The sequence below is a fragment of the Lagenorhynchus albirostris genome, chromosome 13, assembly GCF_949774975.1.
Source record: "Lagenorhynchus albirostris chromosome 13, mLagAlb1.1, whole genome shotgun sequence".
Lineage (NCBI taxonomy): Eukaryota > Metazoa > Chordata > Mammalia > Artiodactyla > Delphinidae > Lagenorhynchus > Lagenorhynchus albirostris.
The window spans coordinates 60428337-60450267 of NC_083107.1; the positions used below are offsets into that span (position 1 = coordinate 60428337).

The 21931-nt window shown below is 41.7% G+C and overlaps 2 protein-coding genes across 2 annotated transcripts in view; one reads left to right on the forward strand and one right to left on the reverse strand.

Annotated features, from left to right (window-relative positions):
- VIT (vitrin) overlaps nt 1–11217 on the reverse strand; it is a 123237-nt gene extending 112020 nt beyond the window's left edge. The window contains exon 1 of the mRNA XM_060169097.1: nt 11087–11217. The gene's annotated coding sequence lies outside the window, so the exon portion shown is untranslated. The remainder of the gene's footprint in view (nt 1–11086) is intronic.
- Nucleotides 1–21931, forward strand: part of FEZ2 (fasciculation and elongation protein zeta 2) — a 216632-nt gene that overhangs the window by 79306 nt on the left and 115395 nt on the right. The gene's annotated exons all lie outside the window — the stretch shown is intronic.

The following is a 21931-nucleotide window of genomic DNA, read 5'->3' on the forward strand; positions in this document are numbered from 1 at the left end:
CATGCTTCACGACCAGGGCTGATTTTAACCCCTCAGGAAAGATTCGTCAATATTTGAAGACATTTTTGGTTGTTACAACTTGGAGCGGGGGATGCTATTGGCATCTACTGGGTAGAGCCAGGGATGCTGCTAAACTTCCCACAGCACACAGGACAGCCCCCTACGATGAAGAATCATCCAGCCCGACGTGTCAGTAGTGCCAGGGTGGAGAAACTCTGGTTTAGGAGGGTGTTTATTTTTCGGTGTATGTATCAGAATCTTATGCTTGTTTATGTTCCAATCTAGGAATTTACCATAAATATTATATTATAAATACTTGCTTTCAATGACTAAAGTGTGTACTGCTAAGGATCCCTATCTCCAGGCTCATTCTTGATCACTGCATCACTCAGGGCAAATCCTAACGCAAAGATATTCACTCCTGGGCAGTTGGGTGGATTAAAAAGAGCTTATGCGTGTGTTCGATGACTGATATATGCCCATGCCATTAGATTCATTGATCCAAGTAGCATGTTTCTACATGTCACAAAACCAAAAAGGGAAAGCCTTTTCTGGTACGGGTGTTTCAGACCATCCTTTTGTACCTCGTTAAGAATCTGACATATGGTAATGCTTACCCCACATCCACAAAAGCTTCAACCAATAGTGATTTCTAGTGAGACTACAAACAGTAATTACGTTTCTGAAGTGGTAGTTTAGATCTTATATTGCCAGTGGGAAAAAAGACTAGTTTGCAGACATGCCCCCAGATGAGCTCTGAAGAACTCCTTCCAAGAGTTATTTATCCTCTGTAGTGGAAGGGGGGGCAGGAAGAGCAGTAAATCTGGGGGAAGGGCAGAGGATCTCAGTGAAAGGCGAGGTGGGCAATGACTGCTCCTCTGGACACTGTCCTCGGTTTCAAAGATCCTCCTGGAAGCTTTGGAAGATGAGTTTCTCTCATCAGAAGCTTCTTTACCTAATGTGTTTGATGCTGTGGATTAGCCCTCCCTCCTCCCAGTGAGTTTTCTCCCTCGGGCTCTGAGGTTTGTGGTTGCCAAGGGGCCGTCCCCTGTGCTCTGGAGCTGGCTCTTTGGTTCAGTCCAACTGTGATCCCCAGAGCCTTGCCTGTCCCGAACACTCTGTGCTTTTTGGTCTGTCTTCAATTCTGAGGCCCAGAAAAACATTTTCGTGTCTGGCACAGCCTTCCAGCTGAGGTAGGAAGGAAGATGAGGGTGTGTCTGCAAGATCCATAGTATCTTCCTGTGTGCCTCTGGGTAAAGCGTGGGTTCGTCTCAGATGACAGGGTTTTAGGTCTCCTCGTGTTGCTGGGAGGCAGGCGTGGGGCTGCGGGTCAAAGTGCATTCCTGAATCCCAGCAACCAGAGGCTTGGGGAGAGTGGAGGGGGTCGAGGCGGGCAGTGACTGCAGCTGAGCTTTTGAGGGCTGTGGAGGATTAAGTCCCAGAAATTAGAGGGGACCGGCAGAAAGAGAGTCATGTAGAAGCAAGAGACCCAGCTTTCCAAAGGGAGCGGCGTGGCCTCGTGCTCCAGAGGCCCTCTAGGACCTTTCCAGCTCTTCCGGAGCCTCCCGACAGTCGCAGCAGAGCTGTCTAGTGGCCTGTTACAGGAGATGCGATTGGTCCTTTGTTCCTCTTCATGGGAAGTGTTAGAAGTTTAGAGTCCTATAATAATATCATTTGTTGAATGCTCACCATATGCTACACACTGCACACGTTGTGATCTTATTTATCATGGAGATCCTATCAGGTAAGTACTATTGTGCCCATCTTTCAGGGTACGAAATTGAGGCTCAGAGAACTTTAGTGAGCTGTCCATCTTCAGTAAGCTATACGTAAGTTATGGCGTGAACATGTAGCAGAGCCAGAATGCCATTCCAGGCCTCAAACGTTTAACCCCACTCACTACCCCAGTTTACTACTCTAAAGATGGTTTCACCTTCGTTTTGTCTTGATGCATCTATCCCAGGCTTTTTGAAATACTCTGTTGCCAATAGTTTAGATGTACACAGTGAAATACATACTTTGTGTGATAAAATTGTCTTAGCTATAAAGATTAAGAGATTTTTTGTGTTTAAGAGTCATATTTGGGCCTGAACTCACATACGGCTTTCTCTCTCTCACAAATGTTATTTAGGGTAGAGTGATGCACCAGCCATATTTTTAAGTTTAACCAGACATAACACACCCATCTAAATAAACATTTGAGAGTATTGTAATTGGCTTTGTAATGGGATGTTAAAATGGGATGATCCTTTGTCTTAGTTTCAGCTGAGACTAAGAGCTAACTACTTCCATGTTCTGAAGTGGTCTCCTTGAGGCTCCTCTCACCGTTGCTTGAAGTGGGTGGGAGTGGGGAGACCACTGGCTCCCCTTCTGCATCTGGGGAGGGAGAGAAAGAGGGAAAATGCCAACAACTTTTCCTAAAGAAACTCTGCCTTCTGATCTCCAGCTGCCCTCTCGGCTTCTACCACCACTTATGTTGTCTGGAGGGATGCAGGTGGCTGGGGATCCTGGTTCTTGGTTACTTCCTTTGGAAGTCCAACTTGGATGCCTGGTGACCCCAGTTGAAAAGACTGAGTAGTTGCATCCCTTGGGCTTGAGGGCATTGTGCACTGGTGTCTGACTCCTGATTAGGACAGGAGAGGGAATAGCTCGTGACAAACAAGACTAGCTGTGTGAGAGTCAGCCTGAGGTTGCGTTAGGTCCTGCCCAAGCCGGGTGCAAGGAGAGCTCAGGAGATGGCAGCAGAAAGCCACTGGAGGTCGATTGCCAGCTGCTCAGGGGCTGAGGATGGAACCGTAAACCCCCAGCCAGAGCAGATTCATATGTATTGACATTTGGGACCTGCAGTTGAGGGGTCCCCAGCAGAGTCGGGGGCATCTCTGAAGAACCCATGGAAGTGCTTCCATGGGGACAAGAAACAGCTGTACATGCCTGCCAAGCCCAGGGAACCTGGATGCCAGCTCAGAACAGTACCAACCAGTAAGGACCTCTGTCACCTTTGTCTCTCCTCTCTGCACACTCTTCAACTCTGGACATGAAGAAACTACCATTAGCAGCCAAGGGGAAGGGTGATAAAGGTGCAGAAGCAGAGAAAGAGAATGAAGTCATGCCCCTTCCACTGCAGAAAGCAAGCCTGGGGGTGGGGGATGAAACTGTGAATGCCATTTTCAAGTTTTTAAGTATTACCTAGGTATTACCTCCACATTAATGACTGAACTGAGATTGTTTGGGGCTGTAATGTGAGCACGCTCTTTTAAAAAACTCCGAGCGTGATCTGCAGTATTAAGGGACCTACTCAGATTTCATCCAGGGCAGAAGCAGGAGCTCCCCACAGGTAGTGTGTGAGTGGGCACTGGGGGCATCTGGGGAAAATCCGGGAGCGTTAGGATGGTGCCCTCTGTGTCTGCTTTCCAAAGGACACCCTGGATCTCACCTCCTGTCTTCCTCACTCAGCCTGCTCCCAAGCATGGTCCAACCTCAGGGCCTTTGCATTTGCTTTTCCCGTATTATCCACATAGGTTGCTCCCTGGCTTCCTTCATCTTTCTCTCGGTTTAAATGTCCCTTTATCAGACATTTCTCTAACCACACAATGCAAATCATCACCCCTCTGTCCAGCCCCCTCATCCTACTTTCTTAAGTTTTTCATAGCCCATATCACCACCAGATCTAGACCTCTTATATGTATTTGTTTATTGTGTGGTCCCAGATTGGCAGCTCTAGGAGAATGGAGACTATTTTGTTCACTGTTTTTCCGAAGCACCTGGAATTGTGGATGGCACATGGCGGTGGCCCAATGGGTATTTGTTTTGCTGTCATTGAATATCTCTGCCTCACCAGACCCCTTTTACTGTTCAGAGTACAGATCTACTCACTATGTTATAAAAGTGAATCCAGTCCGGGCAAGTTGACGCGTACCTTTGTATCAAAAGCATGTTTTCTCTGTCTGGGATCCAAGGGAGCCCAGAGGAGGGAATTCACTTCTCATTGAGATGTCAGTGACCTGATCTCTTGGAAACTATACATTGGGTTGCCCCAAAGGAATAGATTTTCTTTTTCTTTTTGTTTCTGAGAAGAAAAAAGGCAGACATAATTCCTTCTCACTAGAGCCCGAAGGGTGATTTTTATGAATCTTTACCACATGTCCGCACAAACTTTAGCCTTTCTCTCACTGAGGGAAAGAATTTGAGCAATTTTTACTAGAGTCTTGTCAATGCAGAGGGCTTTATCAGGGAAAGTGATTTTCTGAAGTAGTTTGAGTCATAAGGAAGTACAATTCTTTCTGTGACTTGTTGCCAGTTTAACCCTAGAATGAAGATAAAGGATACCTTTTGGGGACTGGCTACTCAGAGAACTTGACAATGAGGTCTGCTCCTTGGCCTTCCCCCTGAGAGTCAGGTCTTCCCAACACATCTGCAAAGTGATTCTGAAGTCAGGAAGTTATTCAAGAATGACAGAAATAAAAACCCTCGCTTCCTAACAGCCTTCTGTGACTTTCATGCCTCCACGCGCTTCCATCAGTATTCCCGGGGAGTCTATACTTACAATGAGGAATGAATTTCTTAGAAATTTGACTTGGCTTGAAAACAGTATTTTTAGGGATGGTAAAGATTCAGTGATAGAAAAGATGCAGTGATAGAAAAACCAGGACCATGTGTAATTGTTGCCTGGCAGGTTAAGAATATGAGCTCTGAAGCTAGACTGCTTGGGTTTGAAGTTGAGCTCCATCACTTACTGGCTGTGTGACCTTGGACAATTTACTTCTCAGTGTCTCAGTTTTCTCATCTGTATAATGGGAATCACCACTAACCACCCATCTCCTATGGTAGCTGTTAGAATTAAATGAGTTAATATGTGAAAAAGAGCTTAGAATAGTGCCTAGCACATAAGACTAACTCTGTAAGTGTTGGCAGTATTTATTATTGTTGTTTTTGGGGTGGTGGTTAATCATGATTACTTAAAGCAATTATACCCCAATAAAGATGTTAAAAAAAAATCATGATTACTATCATCATCATCGTTCTCATAACCATCCTCTTGCAAAACATGGCCTATTTAGACTTTAGGACTTGCAGAGGTAAAGCCACCAGTCGAATCTCTTTCAGTAAGATTCTGCCAGGATTAGCCATGGCTTCATTTTAGGATTCTTGGTGAAGGAACCGCATGGCTTTATGACCATCACTGGGCTAAATTCTCCTAGGGCCCCAGAAAGGAAGCAATTCTGTAGTTTTCTTCTTGCCTTCTCTGCTCAGAGATTTTTAGGGATCTTTGGCCCATTCTCATGGAAATCTTCTAGATGATTTTGGGACACTTGACTCAATCGGATGGCTAAGGAATGATGTCTAGCATTCTTAAAAAGAATTGAAAAAAGCATCTTGCAAAGTGATAAGGAAGCAGAAATGGGCCTAAATATTTTTTTTTTAATTTAATTTATTTATTTATTTTTGGCTGTGTTGGGTCTTCGTTGCTGTGCGCGGGCTTCTCACTGAGGCGGCTTCTCTTGTTGCGGAGCACAGGCTTTAGGCACGTGGGCTCAGTAGTTGTGGCTCACGCGCTCTAGAGCGCAGGCGCAGAAGTTGTGACGCACGGGCTTAGCTGCTCCGTGGCATGTGGGATCTTCTCGGACCAGGGCTCGAACCTGTGTCCCCTGCATTGGCAGGCAGATTCTTAACCACTGAGCCACCAGGGAAGCCCTAAATATTTGTTTTTAATTATAAGACCAGAATCAAACACAAACGACAAAATATTCTCTAAGCTGAATCTAAACCAAATGAATTTTTGTTTTGTTTTGTTTCAAGACCCTGGCCTGTGAATTTGACTCAGGAAGGATTCTGGCATCTGTCATCCTTGTTCACCTTTCTCCCTCAGGGTACAAGCGCTAGAGGAATGCGGCAGTGGATTCCAGTCACAGCTGCCGTGTGAGAGATTTGCCTTTTGCAGGTTGCCACACGATGTGCAGATTTTATGGGTCTCAACTCAGAGCATCGGCTGGTGCCTGCTCCTTGCACTTCCCAGGCAGCCCCGAGCATCTCCAATAGGCGGTCTCTCAGGATTTCTTTAAGGTTTGCAGTCTGTTGGAGTGGAGAAGTTTGCTAGTTGGTTAAAAACAAACTCTGAATCCAGTATCCACAACTGTTTGTTTCGTGGTAACCATAGGAAAATGCAATCAACAAAACTGAAAGAGTCTTTGCTCTATTGTGAATGCAATTTTGGCCCTTCACCTCCTGGCCTGTAAACAGGAATTCACCTAGATTATCTCAGACTGACTTAAGTTTGTTTGTGTGGGCTTCCCTGGTGGCCCAGTGGTTAAGAATCTGCCTGCCAATGCAGGGGACACGGGTTTGAGCCCTACTCCGGGAAGATCCCACATGCCGCAGAGCAACTAAGCCCATGCACCACAACTACTGAGCCTGTGCTCTAGAGCCCGCGAGCCACAACTACTGAGCCCGCGTGCTACAACTACTGAAGCCTGGGCGCCTAGAGCCCGTGCTCCTCAACAAAGACAAGCCACTGCAATGAGAAGCCTGCTCACTGCAGCAAAGAGTAGCCCCTGCTCGCTGCAACTAGAGAGAGCCTGCACACAGCAGTGAAGACCCAACACAGCCAAAAATAAATAAACAAATACATAAATTTATTTAAAAAAACTGTGTGTGTATATTTTTATTTAAAATTTCCATTTGGTTCTTTTTTTAAAAAAACTACCCTATGACCACATTTAAAAATTTTTTATTTATTTTATTTATTTATTCTGGCTATGTTGGGTCTTCATCGCTGCACGTGGGCTTTCTCTAGTTGCGGCAAGCGGGGGCTACTCTTCATTGCAGTGTGCGGGCTTCTCATTGCAGTGGCTTCTCTTGCTGCAGAGCACGGGCTCTAGGCGCATGGGCTTCAGTAGTTGCAGCATGTGGGCTCAGTAGTTGTGGCTCACGGGCTCTAGAGCACAGGCTCAGTAGTTGTGGCACATGGGCTTGGTTGCTCCGCAGCATGTGGGATCTTCCCGGACCAGGGATCGAACCCATGTTCCCTGCACAGACAGGCGGATTCTCAATCACTGCGCCACCAGGGAAGCCCTCCATTTGGTTCCTTATTAATGTTTTCTATCTCTTTGTTGAACTTCTCCTTTTGTTTTCCTGATTTGGTTAAATTGTTTATCTGTATTTTCTTATGGCTCTCTGAGCGTCTTTAGAATTATTTTGAATTCTTTGTCAGGCAGTTCATGTATCTGCATTTCTTTGGGGTCAGTTACTGGAGGTTTACTGTGTTTCTTTGGTGGCAGCGTGTTTCTCTGATTCTTCATGATGCCCGTAGCCTTGTGTGGATGTCAGTGCATTTGAAGGAGCAGTCACCTCTTTCAGACTTCATGGACTGACTTCCATAAGGAGAGGCCTTTGCCTGTGGGAGGGGGCACACTGCAGCGTACTGTGGCCCGGGTCGAGTGGGCCAGGGCCCCACGTATGGGGCTTGTATTGCCTCCAGGTCCAAGGGGATGTGATAGCTTGGGGGATCCATAGTGGCTGCAAGGGCTGTTGGGGTCCTCAGTGGCGCCTCCAGTGGCTAGGGACCAGGGCAGGCAGCACTGGTGGCCGGAGCTGGGGGTGTGCATGCACTGGGCTGCGGGACCAACTGCAGGTGCGTATCCAGTGGCAGGGCCAGTTGCAGACACACATGTAGGGGCGAGGGCCAGGGTCAGCAGCAAGGGCTGGGGCCACCTTAGGGCACATTAGCAGCTGTGGGGCCCCTGGCTGTCAGCGGGCACGCCTGTCACTGCAGGGTCTCATCTTGGGCTGTGCACAGCAGTGGAGTCTGGCGAGGGGAGTTGGGGTGCAGGTGTGCAGCTGGAGAGGCTAGTTGCAGGGGAGCCCAGTGGTGCAGGCCAGTGTAGGAGTCAGGCCCTGGCTGTCTGTGTGCACTCCTGGGCCTTAATGAAAATTTAAGAACCGGCACTATCAGAAAGCCATTTCTGTTACAGCCTAGATTGGCCCTGTGGTCTGTCGCTTCTTTCTCGCCCCATTCTCTGCACTAGCAGAAGCTGCTCACTGCTGCTTGCGCAGGGAACTTTCATGTCTGTGAAAACTAGCAAACTCCCTTTGCACTTCTGTCTCTCACTGTATGTGTGTTCGGGGTGCAAGGAATTTCACCACCTTCTGCAAACCACAGGGAGACGCATGTTCAGGCAGCCAGAGGGGAACCTTTAGGGTTTCTCAAAATACAGACATCACAGAAGATGCCTCTCTTGCTTTAATATTTGCTGAAATATTGATTAGTTCAGATCCTCTGGATGAAGAGATGGCAACAAATTTCTAATAATTATATTAATATCACACAGTTCCACATATCTATTTGTTTACTACATCCAAAGAGTTAATGTTTAAAAGTTTGAAGAAGATTGCAAATGATTTGTTTCACAGCTGATCTGAGTTCTTCATTCCAATCCCATACGTTAAAAAATTACTTGCTAACATTTGGGTACTGACAGTTGTACCAGGTACAAGTTGAAGCTTTTTGCCACAACTCTATAAGGTAACCACTAATAATAGACCCTTTTTACAGATGAGAAAACTGAGGCCCAGAGGGTTTACAAAATTTGCCAGAGTTAACACATCTAAGAAGTGACAGAGCCTCCTGCCTGACAAGCCCCCGTAGGATCCATAGCGTAGGAGGGCCACTTGACCTTGCCTTAAATTTAGATATTTGACATGAGGTTATACTGTCATGGAAATATACCAGAGAGCTAAAAGAAGTCTGTCATACAACTTGAACCAAACTGTCCTCAGTACATTATGGGTAGATATATGTAAATGTACATGCACACATATATATGTATACACACATAATTATATTTCATTAACATAACATTATGTTACTTTTCATTTTTGTGTATGTTAAAGTCTTTAGTTAGGTAAACATAAACATTTTAAATATACCATAGGTTGCATAGCCCTGTTTTGATTTTGTAGTATATGGAGAGTCTCAGTAGTGAAATTGGCCTGGCTGTGTCTTAACACTGAAGATGTTCCAGTGCATAGAACCATAGGATTAGGAGGGAAACTTAGAGACTATTTTGTCCAACTTCTTCATTTCACTTGTGAGGAAATGGAGACACAGACAATATTGAGTAACCTCCCGAAGGTCACACAGCTAGAAAGCCCTCCCAGTGACAGAGCAGTGTTCTCTGCACCCACTGCTTTTGATACCTGGCTCATGCCTCCAAACTAGCAAGGAGAGGACAAGTCGCACACGTGGGCATATGTCATGGGAACATCCTGGAGGCCACGAAACATTTATTTTACAACCAATGATTCCTTCCCATGCGGTCTTTTTTTTTTGAATATGTGGGAAAAATGATTCAATTTTTTTAGAACTTTTCACATTTCAAAACCTTTTTAAAACTGAGAATCGATATTGTACCTCATGACCGTCCTGGGAGGGGGTGTATGCAGGCATTGCTATTTCTGTTTTTCAGATGGGGAAACAAAAATCAAAAACGGGTACACAACTTTTCCAAGGTAACACAACTAGGTAGTGGCAGAGCTGCGACTGAAATTTAGGGTTCCTGGCTTGGGACATGGCACTGAACTACACTGCTTTCCTGTCTACAGTATGTCTTACAGGAATTACAGATGGGAGCAGCACAAGCATTTTTGTTCTCCTGATGCTATTCATAAACCATTCTCAAACCCAGTGCATTTTCTCTGAAAGAAACTATTCTTCATGTGATCAGCAACTTGGCAAAAAAGATAATTAGATCTTCTGAACGCTATTCATAAAGTAAATGCTATGTCAGAATAGATATTAAGCATTTCCAAAGTTCCTAACGTATTTCCTTTCAGTGGTGAGGTGTAAGATATATTTAAATGAAGCTTAGTCTGGGAAACCAGCATATTGCAATTAAAAATGCAGCCCTTGTAGTCTTGCAATTCTTTGTCTAAAGCCTTTTACAAAAGAGGGTATTTTAATTCAATAAATAAAAGACAGGAAAGAAAAAAAAAAGAGAGAGGCACTTCCAACTCTCCTATGGGCGGCATAGCTTGCAGTTCACACACACAGCAGAGAAAATACACAAACAAATAGTATTTGATCTTGCCTTGCTGCAGGCTATTTTCATCTTTGAAGAGACCAAAGGAAAAAACAACCTCAGAACTTACCACGAAAACTTCCAAATTTATTGCAACACAACGTAATGGCAAAATGCTATTTTCTTAGTGCTCACATTTCTGAATAACCACCATGGCCAAGAATGCCTGGTTTTATATTTACAATAAACCCAAAGAAAATCTTGAATTCCCCTCTCCATTTGGGGATGGCAAAGATGCGGTAGGTTGTTCAGAGCAAACCATTGAGTCTAATTATTCAATCTTATCCTCTCTGTTTAACCTGAGCTTGAGGCATTTATTTCATGTTTATACTGGTTTAACACAAATCATTCTTAAAAGAGATTTTGTATCCTGTTTCCCTGTGCAAAGTTGGGCTACAGTAGTGACTTAACAATGCCAGCCCTTTCTTGGGCTTATCAGTTTAAGAAGCATTCAACCTAAGAAAACACTTCCAGTGTAAACAAGATACAGAATTGCACATCTAGCCACATTCCTCCGAGATCTGTCTGAATAGAGAGAAGTATAGATCTACATTAAATAATTTCTCTTTTAATTTAGCATTAACATGCCCATATCCTTTCCTCATACATTGTTATAAGTAATTCATTCTGTTGCTACTGTATTCCACGTAGGAAGTAAAGTATAAAAAAGGGCAAGACTTAAACGTCCTTTAAATTAAGCTCTGCACAAGCATTATACTTTTCAACTTATTTTAACCATAATTAAGTTGGTTTAAAAGATACAGTGAAAGTCTTATTCTAATCTTATCTCAGCACAATTTATTTATAGTTGATATATGTATATTAGTTGTTTTCAAGGATGTCAACTACCACCCACTCCCATCTCACTTCTCCTGAAACTGAAATTTGTACAGACTGATTACTTGGTCAAGGGATGTATTCTAGTTTCTTCATGGTAAATAACCTTTTCATGTTTTCATAACAAGGAATGGAAATCAAACTATCTACATAGCTTAGCAATTCATCAGACATACCTTGTTTGAAGAAAGGAATTTTTTTTTCAAAATTTTTCCACCACAGAGAATGGATATCCTTTTTTCTTTAAGCTTTTCTGCATCACAGATCCCATCCAAATTATTCTAAAGAAGAAATAAGAAGAGGTCCAAGCACCTTTTCTCTTCTGAGAGGAGCTAATCAAACATTCCCATCAACCTCTCAGCACTTTGAAAAGCACATTTTATACCACACACACACATGCACACACACACACACACTCATACACACACACACTGCTTCTCACACTGGTTTTAGTGCTGAATTAGGCGGTACTCTTTCAAATTTCCACGCCCACTTTTTTTTTTTTTGGTGGGGGGCGGCAGTTAAGGATTTCTAAATATTCTTTTCTATCCCAAAACACACCTTTTCAGCAAGCAAATTCTACAATTAGAAATTCTAAAAAGTAGCAGAGAAGCACCTAGATGAAACGGAAAATTTTAAGTATACTTTAAAATTGACTTAAGCAGGGCAATTAAATTTTCTCTTTCTTTTTCAAATGTTAGCAAACAGCTGGATTAAACTGCATAAAGAAAGAAAACTGTGCAAACATTACTGAGCTGATTCTACTGGACTCTCATTTTTGGAGTAAAAATAATTTTCCTAACATGTTAAAGCTATTTCCTACATGTTAAAGTAAAAATAATTTTCCTACATGTTAAAGCTATTTCCTACATATTAAAGCTATTTCCTACATGTTAAAGCTAATTTTCCTACATGTTAAAGCTCCTTTCTACATTTTGGCAAGTTTAATGAAATGACTGTAGTCTATGCTGCTGGGAAGAGGACACAAGATAATGACAGTGGGAAGTAAAAACAGACTCATGTTTCAAAACAACAAATGATGGATAGCTCACATAATAAGTGAAACCTACCGGATTTTATTTACTTACATATTAGTGTCATCAATTAAATTGAAGGGATTCAGACCCAAAACATACATTAGCATATCACAGCATCTTAAAAACAGACCATAAAAAAGTACATCTGGCACTCCTTGAGATTCAAATGTTTATCAGTATGACAGCTCCTTCTCTTCAGCAGGGTGGGAGGGAGCACGGAGTCCATCCACTGCCTGCTGGGGACTGTGCACTCACACAGCCCAGTCTGAGGAGGAAAATCTTCCTTACTAGCATAGCAGTCTGGGGATTGCTCCTTATTTAAGATTATGGTTTGAAGCTTTTTCCCTCCACTTGGTTCTGCATTTAAATAATTTCTCAATCCTGTTTCTTCCTCCACAAAATCCTGAGCCTAGGTCCACTGGTGGTAAGGATGATACTGCCACATGGAGGATGGCCTGTCCCACCCTTTGAGTCTGGGAAGGTTTGGATGAAATGGCAGTCCAAACATAATTAATAATATTACTCTTAATGTTAATAATAATGCTAATTGCCATTTATGAAATACTTATGCTGGGAATGGTGATAAGCCTTCTACATATATCAACTCATTTAATACTTAGAAAAACCTAGAGGGGTCAGTACTATTACTTCCGTACTACAGATAAAAGAACTGAGGCTCAAAGAGATTAAGTGACTTTCCCAGGGTCAGCCAGCTGGAAAGGCAAGAACTGGTGTTCAAATTCAAGGCTGTCTGACTCTGAGGCAATGTGCTATGTTAGGGTTTAGAGCTTCTTTTCCTTTGTTAGTTTAATTTGTTTTCTTATGGTGAATAAGGCAGAATCAAATATAAATGTACTGAAAGCATATGAAGAGATGCTCAAAGCGAAATGCAAATCGAAAAGCAATAATGTTTGCGGTGATGAAAAGTTTTTGAAATACATAATTATGGTTGCACACCACTATGGATGTAATTAATGCTAATGAATTAATCAACTGAAAAATGGCAAAATTTTTGTCATACATATTTACCACAATAAAAAATAATATTGAGAGAGAGAGAGAGACAGAGACAGAGAAATTCTCCTTTAAAATAAGCAATGAAGGGCTTCCCTGGTGGCGCAGTGGTTGAGAGTCCACCTGCCAATGCTAGGGGACATGGGTTTGTGCCCCGGTCTGGGAGGATCCCACATGCCGCGGAGCGGCTAGGCCCGTGAGCCATGGCCGCTGAGCCTGTGCGTCTGAAGCCTGTGCTCTGCAACAGGAGAGGCCACAACAGTGAGAGGCCTGCGTACAGCAAAAAAAAAAAAGCAATGAAATATCACTTTTTTACATTGATTAAATAATTTTAATTAATTAATTTAAAAATATCTCTAAGAGCTCAGGAAATTCTTTTAATTTCCTTGAAATTCAGTTCTCTCGCTTTTTTAATTTCAATTTTTAATTATTTATATTTAAAAAATAATTTTTATTGGAGTATAGTTGATTTACAATGTGTTTCAGATGTACAGCAAAGTGAATCAGTTATATATATACATATATCCACTCTTTCTTAGATTCTTTTCCCATATAGGCCATTATAGAGTAATGAGTAGGGTTCCCTGTGCTATACAGTAGGTCCTTATTAGTTATCTGTACATAGTAGTGTGTATATGTCAATCCCAGTCTCCCAATTTATCCCTCCCCTCCCTTTCCCCTCTGGTGACCATAAGTTTGTTTTTTACATCTATGACTCTATTTCTGTTTTGTGAATAAGTTCATCTGTACCATTTTTTAATTTAAAAAATTTTATTATTATTTTTTTTATTTATTTTTTTGCGGTACGCGGGTCTCTCACTGTTGTGGCTTCTCCCGTTGCGGAGCAACAGGCTCCAGATGCCCAGGCTCAGTGTCCATGGCTCATGGGCCTAGCCGCTCTGCGGCATGTGGGATCTTCCTGGACCGGGGCACGAACCTGTATCCCCTACATTGGCAGGCGGACTCTCAACCACTGCGCCACCAGGGAAGCCCTTATTATTTTTAAAATATTTATTTATTTACTTGGTTGTGCCGGGTCTTAGTTGCTGCGTGTGTGTTCCTTAGTTGTGGCATGCGAACTCTTAGTTGCATTATGCATATGGGATCTAGTTCCCTGGCCAGGGATCGAACCCAGGCCCCCTGCACTGGGAGCATGGAGTCCTAGCCACTGCGTCACCAGGGAAGTCCCTGTACTATTTTCTTAGTTTCCATATATAAGCGATATCATATAATATTTGTCTTTCTCTGTCTGACTTACCTTCACTCAGTATGACAATCTCTAGGTCCATCCATGTTGCTGCAAATGGCATTATTTCATTCTTTTTTATGGCTGAGTAATATTCCACAGTATATATCTACCACATCTTCTTTATCCATTCCTCTGTCAATGGACATTTAGGTTGCTTCCATGTCTTGGCTATTGTAAATAGTGCTGCAATGAACATTGGGGTGCATGCATCTTTTCAAATTATGGTTTTCTTTGGATATATGCCCAGGAGTGGGATTGTTGGATTATATGGTAGTTCTATTTTTAGTTTTTTAAGGAATCTCCATACTCTTCTCTATAGCGGCTGTACCAATTTACATTTCCAGCAACAGTGTAGGAGGGTTCCCTTTTCTCCACACACTCTCCAGCATTTATTGTTTGTAGATATTTTGATGATGGCCATTATGACCGGTGTGAGGTGATACCTCATTGTAGTTTTGATTTGCATTTCTCTGATAATTAGTGATGTTGAGCATCTCTTCATGTGCTTTTTGGCCATCTGTATGTCTTCTTTGGAGAGATGTCTATTTAGATCTTCCACCCATTTGAAATATCACTTTTCATCAGATTGGCTGGAATTGCAAAGCTGGAAAATGCCCATGGCAGACATATGGCGGCCCTGATGGGCTGCTGGTGGTGTGGACAAATGGGCTATTCTAGAGAACCATGCAGAAGTACTTAGTCACATTACATGTGTACCCTAGGACCTATGAAACTCCTTGTGGGATTGTCTTTGGTGAGCTTCTTGTGCAGGGCCATGAGAAATCCATCCCTAGAAAATTAAGAGTTAAGTGTGGGAGATGCACAGTATGAAATATTATGCAGCAGCTAGAAGCAAAGAACCAGATGCGGGGTTTGAACAATGATCCCACACCAGATCACCTAGGTTTGACTGTTGGTTTTGCAACTGCCATTTGGCAAGTAACCTAACTTCTCTGTTTCTTAGTTTCTTCTTCTGTAAAATGGGAAAAAATAATAAAACCGGTATCTCTGAGTTATGACAATTAAAGGAATTAATACTTGTAAAGTTCTTGGAATCTTGCCTCATGTGAAGCAAAAAACACTACTGCATGTGTTTTTTAAATAAATAAAATGTACAGCAACATTACTGTATTCATTTTCTATTGCTGTGTAATAAATTACCACAAATTTAGTTTCTTAAAACAGCACCCATTTATTATCTTGTAGTTCTGTAGGTTAAAAATTCAGGCATTGTGTGACTGAGTTCTCTGCTCAGGGTCTCACAAGGCTGAAATCAAAGTGTCAGTGGGGGCTTCCCTGGTGGCGCAGTGGTTGAGAGTCCGCCTGCCGATGCAGGCGATACGTGTTCGTGCCCCGGTTCGGGAAGATCCCACATGCTGCAGAGCGGCTGGGCCTGTGAGCCATGGCTGCTGAGCCTGTTCTCCGCAACGGGGAGAGGCTGCAACAGTGAGAGGCCCGCGTACCGCAAAAAAAGAAAAAAAACAAAGTGTCAGTGGGACTGGGTTCTTATCTAGAAGCTCTGGGAGAGAATCCACCAAATCAGGTTGTTGGCAGAACTCAGTTTCTTGCAGTTGTAGGACTGAGGTTGCTGTTTTCTTGCTGGCTGTCAGCCAGGGGCTGCTCTTAACCCCTAGAGGTCACCCCACTCCTCATCACATGGCTGCTTTCATCCTTAAACCAGTCACGGTGCGTTGAATCGTTTTCATGCTTGGGTTTTCTCTGACTTCCTCTTTTGCAAGAAGCCAGAGACAGCTGCTTTTAAAGGGCTCACGTGATGAGGTTAGGCCTGCTGGGATCATCTTCTTATCTTAATGTCAACTGATTAGTAACTATAATTATATCCACAATATTGCTTTGCCATGTAACATAACGTTATCATGTACCAGGGGCAAAGATTGTGGGGGCCATCTTAGCATTCTGCCTACCACAACTATTGATCTTAAAAACGTTATTCTGAGTAAAAGTAAGAAACAGGATGAGAAAACCAATACAATACTGGGATGGTTAATTTTATGTGTCAACTTGACTGGGTGCCCAGATATTAGGTTAAACATTATTTCTGGGTGTGTCTGTGAGGGTGCTTCTGGATGAGATTAGCATTTGAATCGGAAGACTGAGTAAAGTGGAGTGCCCTCCCCAATGTGGGTGGGCCTCATTCAAGTCACTGAAGGCCTGAATAGGACAGAAGGCTGAGTAAGAAAGAATTCTTTCTCTCAGCCTCTGTCTTCAAGTTGGGACATTGGTCTTCTCCTACCTTTGGACTTGGACTTGGACTGAACTATGTCATCAGTTCTCCAGGGTCTTGAGTTTGCTGACTGTGGATCTTGGACCTCTCAGCCTTCAAAAATCACCTTAGCCAATCTCTTACAGTATATCTATATCTACGTCTATATCTATATATCTATATATATATCTTTATTTCTCTCTCTGTGTATACCTCCTATTGGTTCTGTTTCTCTGGAGAACCCAGACTATTACAAATGGAATTATGAAAATTAACATACACCTAAACACCTAAAACAATAATATACATTTTGCAAGAGCATGTGAGTATATATATAAAAGTGAATATATACTCACCAGATCCTTGGTACTCCAGAGACTTGTACTGGCTGTTCCCAAGGGCTTCTCTTGCATATCTGCATGGCTTACATGCTCACCTTCTTCACATCTTTATTCAAATGTCACCTCCTGAGTAAGGCATTGCTTGGCCAACCTGTTTAAAATAGCCCTACCTCCCAGCATTTCTACTTGCTCTTCTTTGTTTTATTTTCCCCATAGTATTTTTTATCCTTTAATAATATTTACTACTTAATTTTTCATTGTGCATCCCTCACTGGGAGGTAGGTTCCCAGAAGGCAGTTAATTTTTTAATTCTGGTTTGGTCACTGATGTATTCCTGTCCCTTTGAACGGACACACAATAGGCATACATACAATAAGTATTAACTAAATGAATGATTACAAATACATTAGAATGCTTGCCTGTGGGGAAAGGGAATGGGAGTGGAGAATTGGGATAAAATGGAATAAAAAACATAAAAGCAAAAGTCCTGGAGCCTTGTGTGGACCAGCGATGATGATGCTGAGAACTGACTCAACACTCCACTCCCAAGCCTGGCAGCAAAACAATACTTACAAAATAGTCAAGTTGGTAGCTTCAGTGAAATCTTTGAGATTCTTTAACTAAAACAAGATCACAGCTTCCTGGTAAGTATCCTTGAGCTTGCTGCTTGGCATTAACTGAACTTCTAGATTATTTCCAGTTGAGAACAGAAATTGTGGTGTTCAGTTTTTCCTGCATTACTACTTGAGATTCTGTTTGCTTGTAAATCACCTATGGTTGCTTTAAAGCATCAGTTCTTTCCTAAATGACTATTTGTCACTACATAAACTTAGTGTCTCCGTCTTGTACTGTATCCTGTATAAAAACTCAAATCTCTTTTAGAACATTCTCTATTGAAAGTTTTTATTATTGTCATAAACACTGAACTTGGTGACTCTTTAAAATACTGCCTTATTTTTTTTTTCACTCCAGAGATAAAACTCAGAGATATCAATGCATTCTTCATATCACAAATCCATTATTTTATGTGACTTTTAAAAATGCAGGATGGCAATTTAAGAGTCTAAGTAATGAGATAGCCTTTTCAGACACTTCTGATACTTTCACTGCATGCAGGTATAAAACACAAGAGTTACACTTTTCATAACACAAGCTCACTGAAATGTCTAAGGCTATATCATGTTTGATGCTACATCAATTTTTCATAGAAGTATGATTTGCCTTGAACTCCTTTACAGCAGTTTGGGGACTTTATCTCCCTGCACTTTGGTGGAAGCTTATTGCAACCAGATGTTATTTCAGTTTCCTGGACACCATTGAATATCACTGCTTAGTACACATGTTTTGCATAGTGTCGGTGTGAATGGAAAATTTGCTAACATAATTAACTCTTGTTAAGTTTATGTTATCCCTATCTGCTAGAAGCAAAGAGGTTATTACAAGGAAAACATGTTTTTCAAAAAATTGAAGGAGCCAAACTGGGAGCATGAATAACCTACAAATGGTAGACTATAGGAAGTCAAAAGAGATTTTGCCAAAGAATGTAAAAGCCTCCAAAACTAGAAAGAAGAGTTCTTAAGAATAAATCAGAGGGAAAATTGATTAGAGATTAGATAGGAGCTATTGATTATGATTCAAAAGGTAAACTTAATGGTGCACAGGAGATAGTGGACCAATAGAATTCATATTCTTCCTCAGGCTATTTTAAAAAAACGATGTTAGGAAGATTACTACTCCCAAATGCCTCCCTGAAAGAAATGAGCTGGAACCACTGTATCAAATATTGGACAACACCCACAATATTCTAGGCCAAACTGACAAAAAATAAATGCAGATAAATCACTGTGATTGCAATAGCATAAAAGAGATTCAAAGACCTAAAGAATAGTATTGGGAACTGGAGGCTATAACGTAGATCCTAGCATTAAAAAATGCTGCTGCTCTGGCAGATTAGCAAAATACAAAAGTACCTTATTCAAAACAAGGGCTCAAAATGGTTGGCAAGAGATTATAGGCGTTATTTCTCCCTTTTATGCCAAGTAAGCAAATGGAATCTAAAATAAAGGATTGGTTCACTGAACACTTGTCAGCTGGGGCTCTGCTGATCTAAGCTGTGTTGTGCTGTGCTGTACAGATCTGCTTCTCATTATAGGTCTGTGTTTGGCTAGGGAACCTCTGTTCTATATGTATTTATTTGAGTGCCCATGCTGCAGGGCAACAGCTGTACAGGGGAAGAGCTTCTTCTCATGGCAATGGCAAAGTCATAAGTGGGCAATGGAAAATGGGTGAGGGCTCTTAAGATTTAGTCTTAGAACTGGCACACTGTCATTTCTTTTTAGCCATTTCGTTGGCCAAAACAATGACTAACCCCAAAGTCCAGGGGCAGGGAATGAGACTCTGACAATAGAAAGGCTATGGCAAGGGTGGATGAAGAGAGGTGTGAAGAGTTTTATAGTTAATACACTGGCATATTTTATCAGTGTCCATGTTTGCCATTGTGTCTTTCTTCCCATACCTTCTGCCTGGATTTGGAGTTCTTCTTGCTGATAAAAATGTTCAAGAAAATAAGAACTGATGGATACTTTAACATGACATATATACCTTCGTCCTAAAATCCATCATCTTACTTAAAGGGGAAACTCTAGAGGCATTTCCACTAAGATCAGAAACTCAGCAAGGATACCTACTATCTCTACTACTCTTCAGTATTGTACTAGAGATGTTAGCCAATGCAATGCAACAAGAGAAATCTATTAAAAGTAAAAGAATTAGTAAATAAAGAGTAACACTATCTCTATTTACCAACAAAGAAATTTATATAGGTGTGTGTGTTTGTGTGTGTGTATGTCTTAGCTTTGCTTGCTGAGAATGCCTAGAGGCAATGAAGCCCCATGACAAATGAGCGCATATAGAACAAAAGCTTTGTTTCTAAATATCATTCTTCAATAAACAAAATCAGATACACTCAGAAAACACCTGATTTTAGGGCTGGGGATGGGAAAATACAAGATGTACCTGGCCCATTTTGGAGCTAGTGAGAAAAACGATAGTAACATGTCAAAAGAATACAGAAGCCAACTTGAAGAAGCTCTCACTGGCCAAATCTGGGCAATTTGAACAGCAAATCATGTAATGATATTAATAAATTAAAACACGTATAATAAAGGAATCATATTTGGGTTTGTACATAAATAAATAAATAGGGGAGAGGAACCGTTTTTCTTTAGAAAAGAATTCCAACTAATGAATGAAGAAAGAATGATGGAAATAGAAAATTACTGTTCAGCAAATAAGTAGTGAGTGAAAAGAAGATGAGAAACAGAATACTTATGTAGTCTCAAAGTATCTCCCCAGAAGATATTTACTAATCAAATAGGGGAAATATCTTTACAGTGGAGAAACCTGGAAGATACCACTTAACCTTGTGATCACAGTTTACATTATCAGTAATTAGACTAATTGACATCTTGTGCCTCCTAATACGATGTACTGGGAAGAACACAACATCACTTCTGTGGCATTCTTTCCAAAAATGCATAGCTGACTTTAATTATGAGGACTCATCACACAAACCCCAATAGAGGAACAGTCTACAAATGAATTGGCTAGTGTTGGGTTGGCCAAAAGTTCGTTTGGTTTTTTCCTGTAAGATGGCTCTAGTAGCACTTAGTTGTCTTTAACTTCATTCGAAACAGTTTTGTTAGACTGTTATGTGACAGCTATCGTATCAGTGTACATTTAAAACAAGACTCATCAAAATTGGTGAATTTTTGTGTAGCCATTTTAATATTGAAGATGTAAGAAAAAAAGCAACATTTTCAGCATATTATGCTTTATTATTTCAAGAAAGGTAAAAATGCAACTGAAATACATAAAAAGATTTGTGCAGTGTATGGAGAAGGTGCTGTGAATGATCGAACGTGTCAAAAGTGGTTTGTGAAGTTTTGTGCTGGAGATTTTCCGCTAGATGATGCTCCACGGTCGAGTAGACCAGTTGAAGTTGATAGCGATCAAATCGAAACAATAATTGAGAACAATCAATGTTATACCATGTGGGAGATAGCCAACATACTCAAAATATCCACATCAAGCCATGCAAATCATTTGCACCAGCTTGGTTATGTGAATCACTTTGTGTTTGGGTTCCACATAAGTTAAATGAAAAAAACTTCTTGACCATATTTCTGCACGCTATTCTCTACTGAAAAATGTAATGAAAACATTCCATTTTTAAAACAAATTGTGAAGGGCGATGAAAAGTGGATACTGTACAACACTGTGGAAAGGAAGAGATCATGGGGCAAGCAAAGTGAACCACCACCAACCACGCCAAAGGCTGGTCTTCATCCAAAGAAGGTGATGTTGTGTATATGGTGGGATTGGAAGGGAGTCTTCTATCATGAGTTCCTCTGGAAAACCAAGTGATTAATTCCAACAAGTACTGCTCCCAGCTAGACCAACTGAAAGCGGCACTTGACGGAAAGCATCCAGAATTAGTCAACAGAAAACACATAATCTTCCATCAGGATAACGCAAGACCACATGTTTCTTTGATGACCAGGCAAAAACTGTTACAGCTTGGAAGTTCTGATTCATCTGCCATATTCATTGCACCTTCGGATTTCCATTTATTTCGGTCTTTACAAAATTCTCTTAATGGAAAAAATTTCAATTCCCTGGAAGACTGTAAAAGGCACCTGGAACAATTCTTTGCTCAAAAAGATAAAAAGCTTTGGGAAGATGGAATTACGAAGTTGCCTGAAAAATGGCAGAAGGTAGTGGAACAAAACGGTGAATACGTTGTTCAATAAAGTTCTTGGGGGCTTCCCTGGTGGCACAGTGGTTGAGAGTCCGCCTGCCGATGCAGGGGACACGGGTTCGTGCCCCGGTCTGGGAGGATACCACATGCCGCGGAGCGGCTAGGCCCGTGAGCCATGGCCGCTGAGCCTGTGCATCCGGAGCCTGTGCTCCGCGACGGGAGAGGCCACAACAGTGAGAGGCCTGCGTACCAAAAAAAAAAAGAAAAAGTTCTTGATGAAAATGAAAAATGTGTCTTTTATTTTTACTTAAAAACTGAAGGCACTTTTTGGCCCACCCCGTACTTTTCCCAAGTGCCAAGGTCATCAAAGACAAAGACTGAAGAACTGTTATTGATT